The sequence below is a fragment of the Dipteris shenzhenensis genome, chromosome 1, assembly GCF_047967505.1.
Source record: "Dipteris shenzhenensis isolate YYH24624 ecotype China chromosome 1, Dip_SZ_1.0, whole genome shotgun sequence".
Lineage (NCBI taxonomy): Eukaryota > Viridiplantae > Streptophyta > Polypodiopsida > Gleicheniales > Dipteridaceae > Dipteris > Dipteris shenzhenensis.
In genome coordinates this window covers 46355909-46364535 of record NC_141596.1, presented here as the reverse complement: position 1 = coordinate 46364535, position 8627 = coordinate 46355909, and positions in this window count along the sequence as shown.

The following is an 8627-nucleotide window of genomic DNA, read 5'->3' as shown; positions in this document are numbered from 1 at the left end:
TTTGTGTAGCAAATGTGTGTGTATTTCTTCCTCTCGCTTTCTAACATGGTCAAAGATGAAGATATCCCTTGCTTTAGGCAAGGCATAAGCATACTTCTAGCTCATATTTTTATTTTTGTAGAGCTCTGCAAGAACTTCTAGGTCATCTATCTAGCTAGTAGGCCCTTTTTGCTAGGCCTCCTCGAACTCTTCTAGTGAGGCATTCAAATCATAAACCTCTCTCCATGGCTGCAAGTTTGATGGTGGGTATAGGCTCCTCCTTCTAGGCCAGAAGATTGATGATTATGGGTGATTCCCTTCCTGAAGTCAAGAGCAAGACAAAGCTTTTCTTCTTCTTGATTCAAGGTGGTTACTTCGACCGATGTCTTTCCAAAATTCAAGAACATACTAGGCTAGAATCTCCTTATATGGGATAGGCGTTTGGATTACTTGGTGTTGCCAGATTGCTAGACTCTATCCAAATGAGGCTACAGTGAAGGTTTCTCAAAAATCTGGATTCGAATTTGGAATTCAAAAAATTGTCATTGTGCCAAATAGTCGGAGGTGCTATGCGCCACCAAATTTGTGCTTTCATGAATTAATAAACTTCGAGTTTTCTAGAATTGGTTATGCTGTATGCTCCTAGCAATTGTTTGACTTCTTGTATGTATTCCACAATGCTTGGAAACGTTTTGTGTTAAACAAAGCAGGATTGGATAGGAAACCTTACGCACCTTCTCATCCTTTCATTTGAGTCAACCTTTAAGTCTGACATGAGGATCTTGAGTTGTTGATCAATTGGCTTCAATTGAGAGAGTTGCGAAGCAGGTGGGCACTTAGCTTTTGTTTTTTAGCTTTGAACTTCTAAGTTGAAGGGTCCTCGTGCGATGTCATTTGCCTTAAGCCAAAACTTTAGAACCTTCTAGTTCTGAGTTCAATGAAGCTTCATGAATCTCTAACCAAACAAAGCAATGTGCCAATAAAGAATGTGATCCATCAAATATGGCAGTGTATGTTCCTCAAAACTAAACTAGTGACATCATCAAGAACTATGTTCCCTCCAAATTTTTTGTATTGGAATGGCCCATCAGAGCAAATGTGCCATATCACCAAGGTATGGGATTCATCTTCTGGGATGATTTGATCAATGTAAAGTGATTTCCCCTTATACACAGCCAATTGGGTGGTTGCCTTTCTTCTAAGGTCCTAGTGAGACTTTTATTCGTCAAACCGGTCCTCCTGACGCTACTTTATTTTGAGACATAGGCTGGTCTCTCTCAAAGCTCTTCTACATGTTCGATCAACTGCAAGCTCACAAATGTATCAAGTAGAGATTAAATCCACATCTCTATCTATTAGGAATTCAGATTTGAGGAAGAGAGGAACAGAGAATAGACTATCAGAATATCAAAAACTACATATTTAGAAATGTTCATTCTCTTCCTATGTAAGATATGACTAATGCATCAAGATACGACCCTAAGGATCAATTATGGGAAGTTGGAACCACAAAGGTCCACTTACACCCCTTCACATCCCCATTAGTGTAAATATGTCCTTATTGTGTGAATATCCTAACCTTAGACTAGGTGCCTAGTTATCCCTTTATAGCTCTCCAAATATCCCATGCTAAAATTCTTGCTAGAATTCCCAAGAAGCATCTAGCTATGTTGAAATAGTGAGCTCACTCTGTGAAATGATGAAATGTTGAAATGCTTGCTAGAATTTCCTAGGACATATTCACCGGCATTGAAATGGTGAGCTCACCACGTGATCGCCCACCTGGATAGTGGGCCCAATGGGCATCGATGTGATAGATTAGGTGGGCTTCAGTGTAATTGATGTTAGTCCTAAACCTAACAACCATCCATATAATTAGTCTGTTTACTATTGTTGGTGTGGTGGGGAGCTATTGTTTGAGGCGGTGTAGTGGAGCTATTCATTATGAGTAGAGTTGTTGTGTGTGTAGAGGAGCCATTGTTGGAAGTTGTAGTGTGGCTGAAGAGCTTTGTATGCCTCCACCTCTCTTGTAAATGAAGAACTCATCTCTTGTGTGTATGCTTGGGTGATGTAGAGCTCAAGCTCCCTCTTCTTCCACTACATTGTTATTGTCTTGTTTTGTTTCTTTTTACATAGTATTAGAGCCCACATGGCTAGAGCCCAACCACAAGTGAATGTTGCAGTTGTATTTTAAATTGAAAACATATTACATCAAGTTGAAAGAAAGCATTAGCTGAACAAAATGATGTTGAAACTCTAGCTTTACTCCCTAAGCGAGAACTTGATCCCTACCACCATCCAATGCAAACAACGTAGAGTTAGTCTATGATGAAAAGGTAGGTGTCATGGCTCTTGGCTACTAGTTATCAATGACTAGGGTAAATAAATAGTTGAATAGCAACATTAAATTTATGCATATGTCAATGAGAGAACTGTGCAAATACCACCTATACTATGGCCTACAATTTATTGGACATTTTAAAAGGATTAGTTAAATTAATTATAAGTACCATGATGTGCTAAAAGATGTCAAAAGGTCTACAGAGGATAATTTGACAAGGTATTAGTAAAAGAACAAACTAGAAATACACCACTTATCTAGATCCCTCATCTGCATCCATGGTCCAAGTCCATATCCACAGTCTAGTCTATAACCAAAAACCTCAATTAGGATCACAATCTGACCCAAGTGCACAATTCGAGTCCAAACTATGCATGCAAACAAAGAATCCTTTTGTCTTTTATTAAAAACTGATAGGACAGCCATTGACCAACATCATCATTAATAGAGATGTAGCATGCTCTATCGCACCCATGTGGAGTGAAAAGTTTTAGTTTGGATCTTGTGCTTATGTCACATAGCTTATGCATAAATCAAACCATGAAGTAACATTGAAGATAGAAATTTTATTCCTAGGACATCCTACATGAGACAGATCCTTCAACAAAGTATGGAACTCAGGGCTCATCAAGCTCATCATTGGTTCAAATTGTTTCATTGTCATCCACTAAAGTACGCGAAGATAATGGCTGATCACATGAAGGGATTTCTTCCTTCCAATAAAAAGGTTACAATCCACATCAATAATTCCCAATAAATAATATTAATTTAGGCATTAAACTATGAACCTAGGGTCATAAATGAGAAATTTTAAAATGAAAGGCTATTTTTTTAACTAGTAATGAGAGCTAATTATAAAATTGAGAAATTTTTAAATGCAAGATTATTTCCTTAACCAAGTTAATCATAAGGACCCAAGAACGTATCAAAAGTTTCTTCTTTCTTTTTCTTGTTTTGGAAAACCATGCCAATTTTATAGCCTTGAGCAATTACAAAATGAAATCACACAAAAGTCAATGAGTAATCATCTTAGAGAGGTTCAATGTGTCACTCTCCTAGAAAGGACCAAAGCTCAACTAGTTTTTAACTCAGACAGTTCACTCGACTCCTCTATTAACCAATCTATGTTTTTTGTAAGAGCCGACCAATGAGTTGAATGATTTATCTCGATCGATTGGCTTCATAAGTCACCTAGCATATTTGCTTAACAAGTCAACTAGCAGACTCCATACTCGATAGAAACACACATATTTATTCCATTTTCTCCTTAAAATCGATTTCTTTTCTCTTGAAATACTTTAATGCATAGAGCTAGTTTGAGGATGCTCTATATTTCTTTCAATTTGCATAGCTGGATAATTACACTAAGTAAAGCCTCATTACTATTTTCAAAAAGTCTCATATTTTGAACTTTGTGGAAGTACTTCTTATAGATTCACAAAATATGTGCTTTTCTCATCTTTCATGAATTAATATTATATGGCATTGAATACTTTTCTAACCTCAAAATGGAGGACCCAAAACCCATGTTTTAAAAAAACAATGTCCTAGATGGACAGTGATATTTGCACTACAACACACAACATCAAAATGACAAGCACTAACTAGAATATATATCCATAATTTTGAAGCACTCACCATCTAGTTCAATAGCCAAACTTGAATTTATAAGCCTTTGATTTGTTTGCATCTTAGTCCAACCAATCAATCATCAATAATACCCTTCCCCTTTTGATACAAATAGCTCTCGTCCTTATCCCTTCCTTGAATTCTAGCCAAGATGGCTTATTGCATGCTTCTGAACTATGTTGAGAGGTGTGGCGATAATGTCTAGGACTCACTAGTTTGAGAAATGTTTCAAATTATTATCTTTCTTAATACTCTGAGTGCTAGTTATGATGCAAATGTGGCTATCTTTGTGTGCTACAAGTACTAGGGGCTAAGGTGCAATTTATTAAGTAGATGGTAAACATTATTTTTAATGTTTACAAGTACTAGGGGCTAAGGTGCAATTTATTTAATGCATAGAGCTAGTTTGAGGATGCTCTATATTTCTTTCAATTTGCATAGCTGGATAATTACACTAAGTAAAGCCTCATTACTATTTTCAAAAAGTCTCATATTTTGAACTTTGTGGAAGTACTTCTTATAGATTCACAAAATATGTGCTTTTCTCATCTTTCATGAATTAATATTATATGGCATTGAATACTTTTCTAACCTCAAAATGGAGGACCCAAAACCCATGTTTTAAAAAAACAATGTCCTAGATGGACAGTGATATTTGCACTACAACACACAACATCAAAATGACAAGCACTAACTAGAATATATATCCATAATTTTGAAGCACTCACCATCTAGTTCAATATCCAAACTTGAATTTATAAGCCTTTGATTTGTTTGCATCTTAGTCCAACCAATCAATCATCAATAATACCCTTCCCCTTTTGATACAAATAGCTCTCGTCCTTATCCCTTCCTTGAATTCTAGCCAAGATGGCTTATTGCATGCTTCTGAACTATGTTGAGAGGTGTGGCGATAATGTCTAGGACTCACTAGTTTGAGAAATGTTTCAAATTATTATCTTTCTTAATACTCTGAGTGCTAGTTATGATGCAAATGTGGCTATCTTTGTGTGCTACAAGTACTAGGGGCTAAGGTGCAATTTATTAAGTAGATGGTAAACATTATTTTTAGGGCTACTAGTTATTTTCAATGAGCTAGGCACAAGGTGTGGGTATTCTACAAGTACTATGTCATTTTTAGCTACAGGGATGACTCATTTTTTGTGTCTTGTAGGTCATAAGAACAAATCTTAGCTTGAGGGGGGAAATTATATATGATGAATCTGCCACATTATTGGCACCAACACGCAATTCTTGGCCATCCTTTCCTACTTGCCATGGTAATAGCATTGATTGATTTTTTATGCTTTTTCTTTCAGATATATGGGGGAGCTCCAAGATGAATCTGCACTTTATTAGCTATATATCTCAAAAAACTTTGGTTGGCATACTTAAACATTTGCACATTTTCCTTAAATCATTGGCACAATGTCCTTGATAATCCAAAGTTCTCCTTTCAAATGACATACTGAGCTTGTTCTATCTTTTTTATTAGCCCCATGCATCATTTGCAACATAATGAGGTCAACACTACTCCCACAAGAAGAGCTTTTCACTTAGTAATGGATGGAGGAATGAGATTTACTTTGTATCTTTAGTTAATAAGGCAATTTTTAACCATTCTTGCATAGTTCCCTCTCATGTTACTCACACAAGATCACTCAAAATAAATTATCATTGATCCACCATATAGCTAGATTACTAATTACATAGGCAAGAATCAGCTTTTTGCACCAGGAATAATGTGATAGGGGGCCATGCTAAGGTTTTGGAATGTTGGATTCATCACCTCTTTGGGGAAATGGACTAAATATTTTTCAAGAGTATGGCATAGTAAAATTTTGGGAGTTTGGATGTATTAGTAGCAATGTTTAAATGGCTTAGATTCTCCTTGAATTTGGTGCAAGACTATGTAGGCATACTAAGTTTCGGGGGTTTGGACCTATTAGTAATAACATTAAAATGACTTAGGCCATGCTAAGGTTTTGGAATGTTGGACTCATCACCTCTTTGGGGAAATGGACTAAATATTTTTCAAGAGTATGGCATAGTAAAATTTTGGGAGTTTGGATGTATTAGTAGCAATGTTTAAATGGCTTAGGTTCTCCTTGAATTTGGTGCAAGGATTCGGTAGTTAACAAATATTTTGTGTCTATGTCTTGCAATGTCTCAAATTTGGTGGGTGCCTCGAGGAAAGTATTTAATTTTTTGGGTCATTGTGAATAAATCAAATTCCGAGCCTATACTTAGGGGCACAATTTGCTATTTCTTTTCTCTTATCAATGGAATCAAAATTTGAGACAATATTATTTCTAATATTAGTGGTTGTCCTTGATGGTACTACCAAAAACGTATAAATTACTTCATATTCCATCTCATATGATAAGTTTCTCACTATTTTGCAAATATCTATATTGATGAAAATTTATTGTTGTGTCTTAATGTCATTAGTATGCCCTCAATCTTCCAAAGGAGTTCTTGTACACATGGTGAATTTAGTTAAGGTCATTTTGATCACAAGAATAATCAATTTCTTTGAAGAGATGGCTAAGGGATTTGTTGATGTTATTTTTACAAAAACTAAAAAGAAAGATTAAGGCTTGAAGATGTTGGAGATTCATATAAGCTAATAGCAAAGGTGATATTCCTCAAGATAATAATGTGGGATTTTTATAAGTTGCAATTTCTTTGACATATTGAGCCTTCTCACCATGGAACCTGCAAAGGTTTATGATTGGTTTGATGTAGGTTTATTGGGGATGTGTGTTTGAAGACTCTACTAAAATGGCCATAGGGCAAATCTTTTTTGCATTTTCACACTTTCTAAAACTTAAAGTGCAATTTTAGAGACCTTGCTAAACTTTAGCCTCTATGCATTTTGGGCAATTTTACAACCTGAGGTGTGCATGCAATAAATACATGTCCAATAATTTACAATCACTTGGGCTGCGATGACTGTAGCTAGCATACATCCCAAGGTGCTTTATTTTATGCTTACCAAGCTAAGGGTGTCTACAAAATAGGGTGGCCCTCTTTTTCAAATAGCCAATGAGTGTCAAAGATAAAGCCGTCCATGTTTCAAAAAATGATGATGCTGTTTGGACCCGGCTCTCCCCCCTTAGTGGGATTTCAAGGTCAATTTCACCACACGGTGATTTTTGATTCCTTGATTTGCTATTGTGTTCGCTTTCTTTGGAGTCGAGCTTGCAAATGTGTTCTTTGTGATATGGGATCTTTGTCATTTCTTTTCTCTAACATTCAGTATCCTGCATACCCACATTTGTTTTTCATTTATTAGGTTCTTGAAACAATTCTGAAACCATACCTGTTCTGTTGATTATCGAAAATGTCAAAATTCTCTTCTTTATAGATTTTCATACTTTTAGGAAAACTTTCTTTGTGTTTGCGACTGCCGTTCTTACTTTAGCTTTATGAATCTTCATCAAATAGTGCTTATAATTCCATATGTAGTTGTTCGTCTTGAAAAATTTGTACAAGATCTACATTAGAAACTTATTCACACGATCTCCACTTGCCCGTTCCCTTGTGGGTGACAAGTCGTAAGCTTTTCAGTCTTCAGTGTCTCCTTCGTGATTGTATTCACATCTTTCTCCATGTGTTCCCTAAGAAATTAATTCAATGGTGGCATCAGTCTCGATCTCTACAGGTGTGAATGCTGATGCTCACAAGATTGCACAACATTCCCTTTTGCCATTGTGATAGCGCAGGGTTGGCATTCGTCCATTACTCTGGTCGTACCAAACTTGATTGACCTGCAGACAAAGATGAGAAAGGGCTGCCCACCTCGGCTGGCTTTCGGACAACAAGGTGGAAGGGATCTAGACAAAGAGTCTACATATGCTTGAGGTGGAGCACAAAGATCTAGAAGTGCTTGACATTTAGTATGACAACCTTTTGGTATTATATCCTATCCTACTTTGTGGATGGATGAAAATATAAAGAGTTGCTTCTATATTTGTTTCTGAGCATTGTCTACTTACTGGCTTGCACATCTTTGCACATTAAGTTAAGAAGTCTGTGATTCCACACCCCACACCACACTGTGTGAGCTCTTGGGCATTACTATTAGTTTTTCGCTGTGCGTACCCGCTGTTGGGTCATTTCTAACAAGCCTCTCCCCTTTTATAGGCCTTAGGCTTGCTATAAAAACTGACCAGGGGAGGGGCAAATAGCCGACTCAATCAGGAGAGAGAGAGAGAGAGAGAGAGAGAGATCACCATCAAGCTGCTATTTGTTGTCCACATGTATCAGCCCTTTTCTCTGTGAGGTGCTACCCATGTAGCAACCCCCTCTCCTTTTCTTTTGGGCACATGCCCTAGGTCTCCCTCACCCATGCTCTCCTCATATGGGGGCTTACAAATGCTGAACTTAACGCAAAGTACTCAACCCCGTTAATGCTGGCGATCTTGCGGGTTTGAAAATAAAATCAATGGACACCAAGTTCATTAAAACTTGCCATCTTTGGAGATTATATTAGTCAAGGTCTCTGCAGCAACACCCGGCACCCACCTATGGCCAAAGGTCTCACTACCTTCACCTTTAAAGCAACTAAGTGCTCGCACAACAACTAACCTACCTATGCACACATTGCAACGTCCCCATCGCCCTTCTTTGTCTTCACATAGTGATCATAGCCTTGCGACTAGGGGAGGGGCAA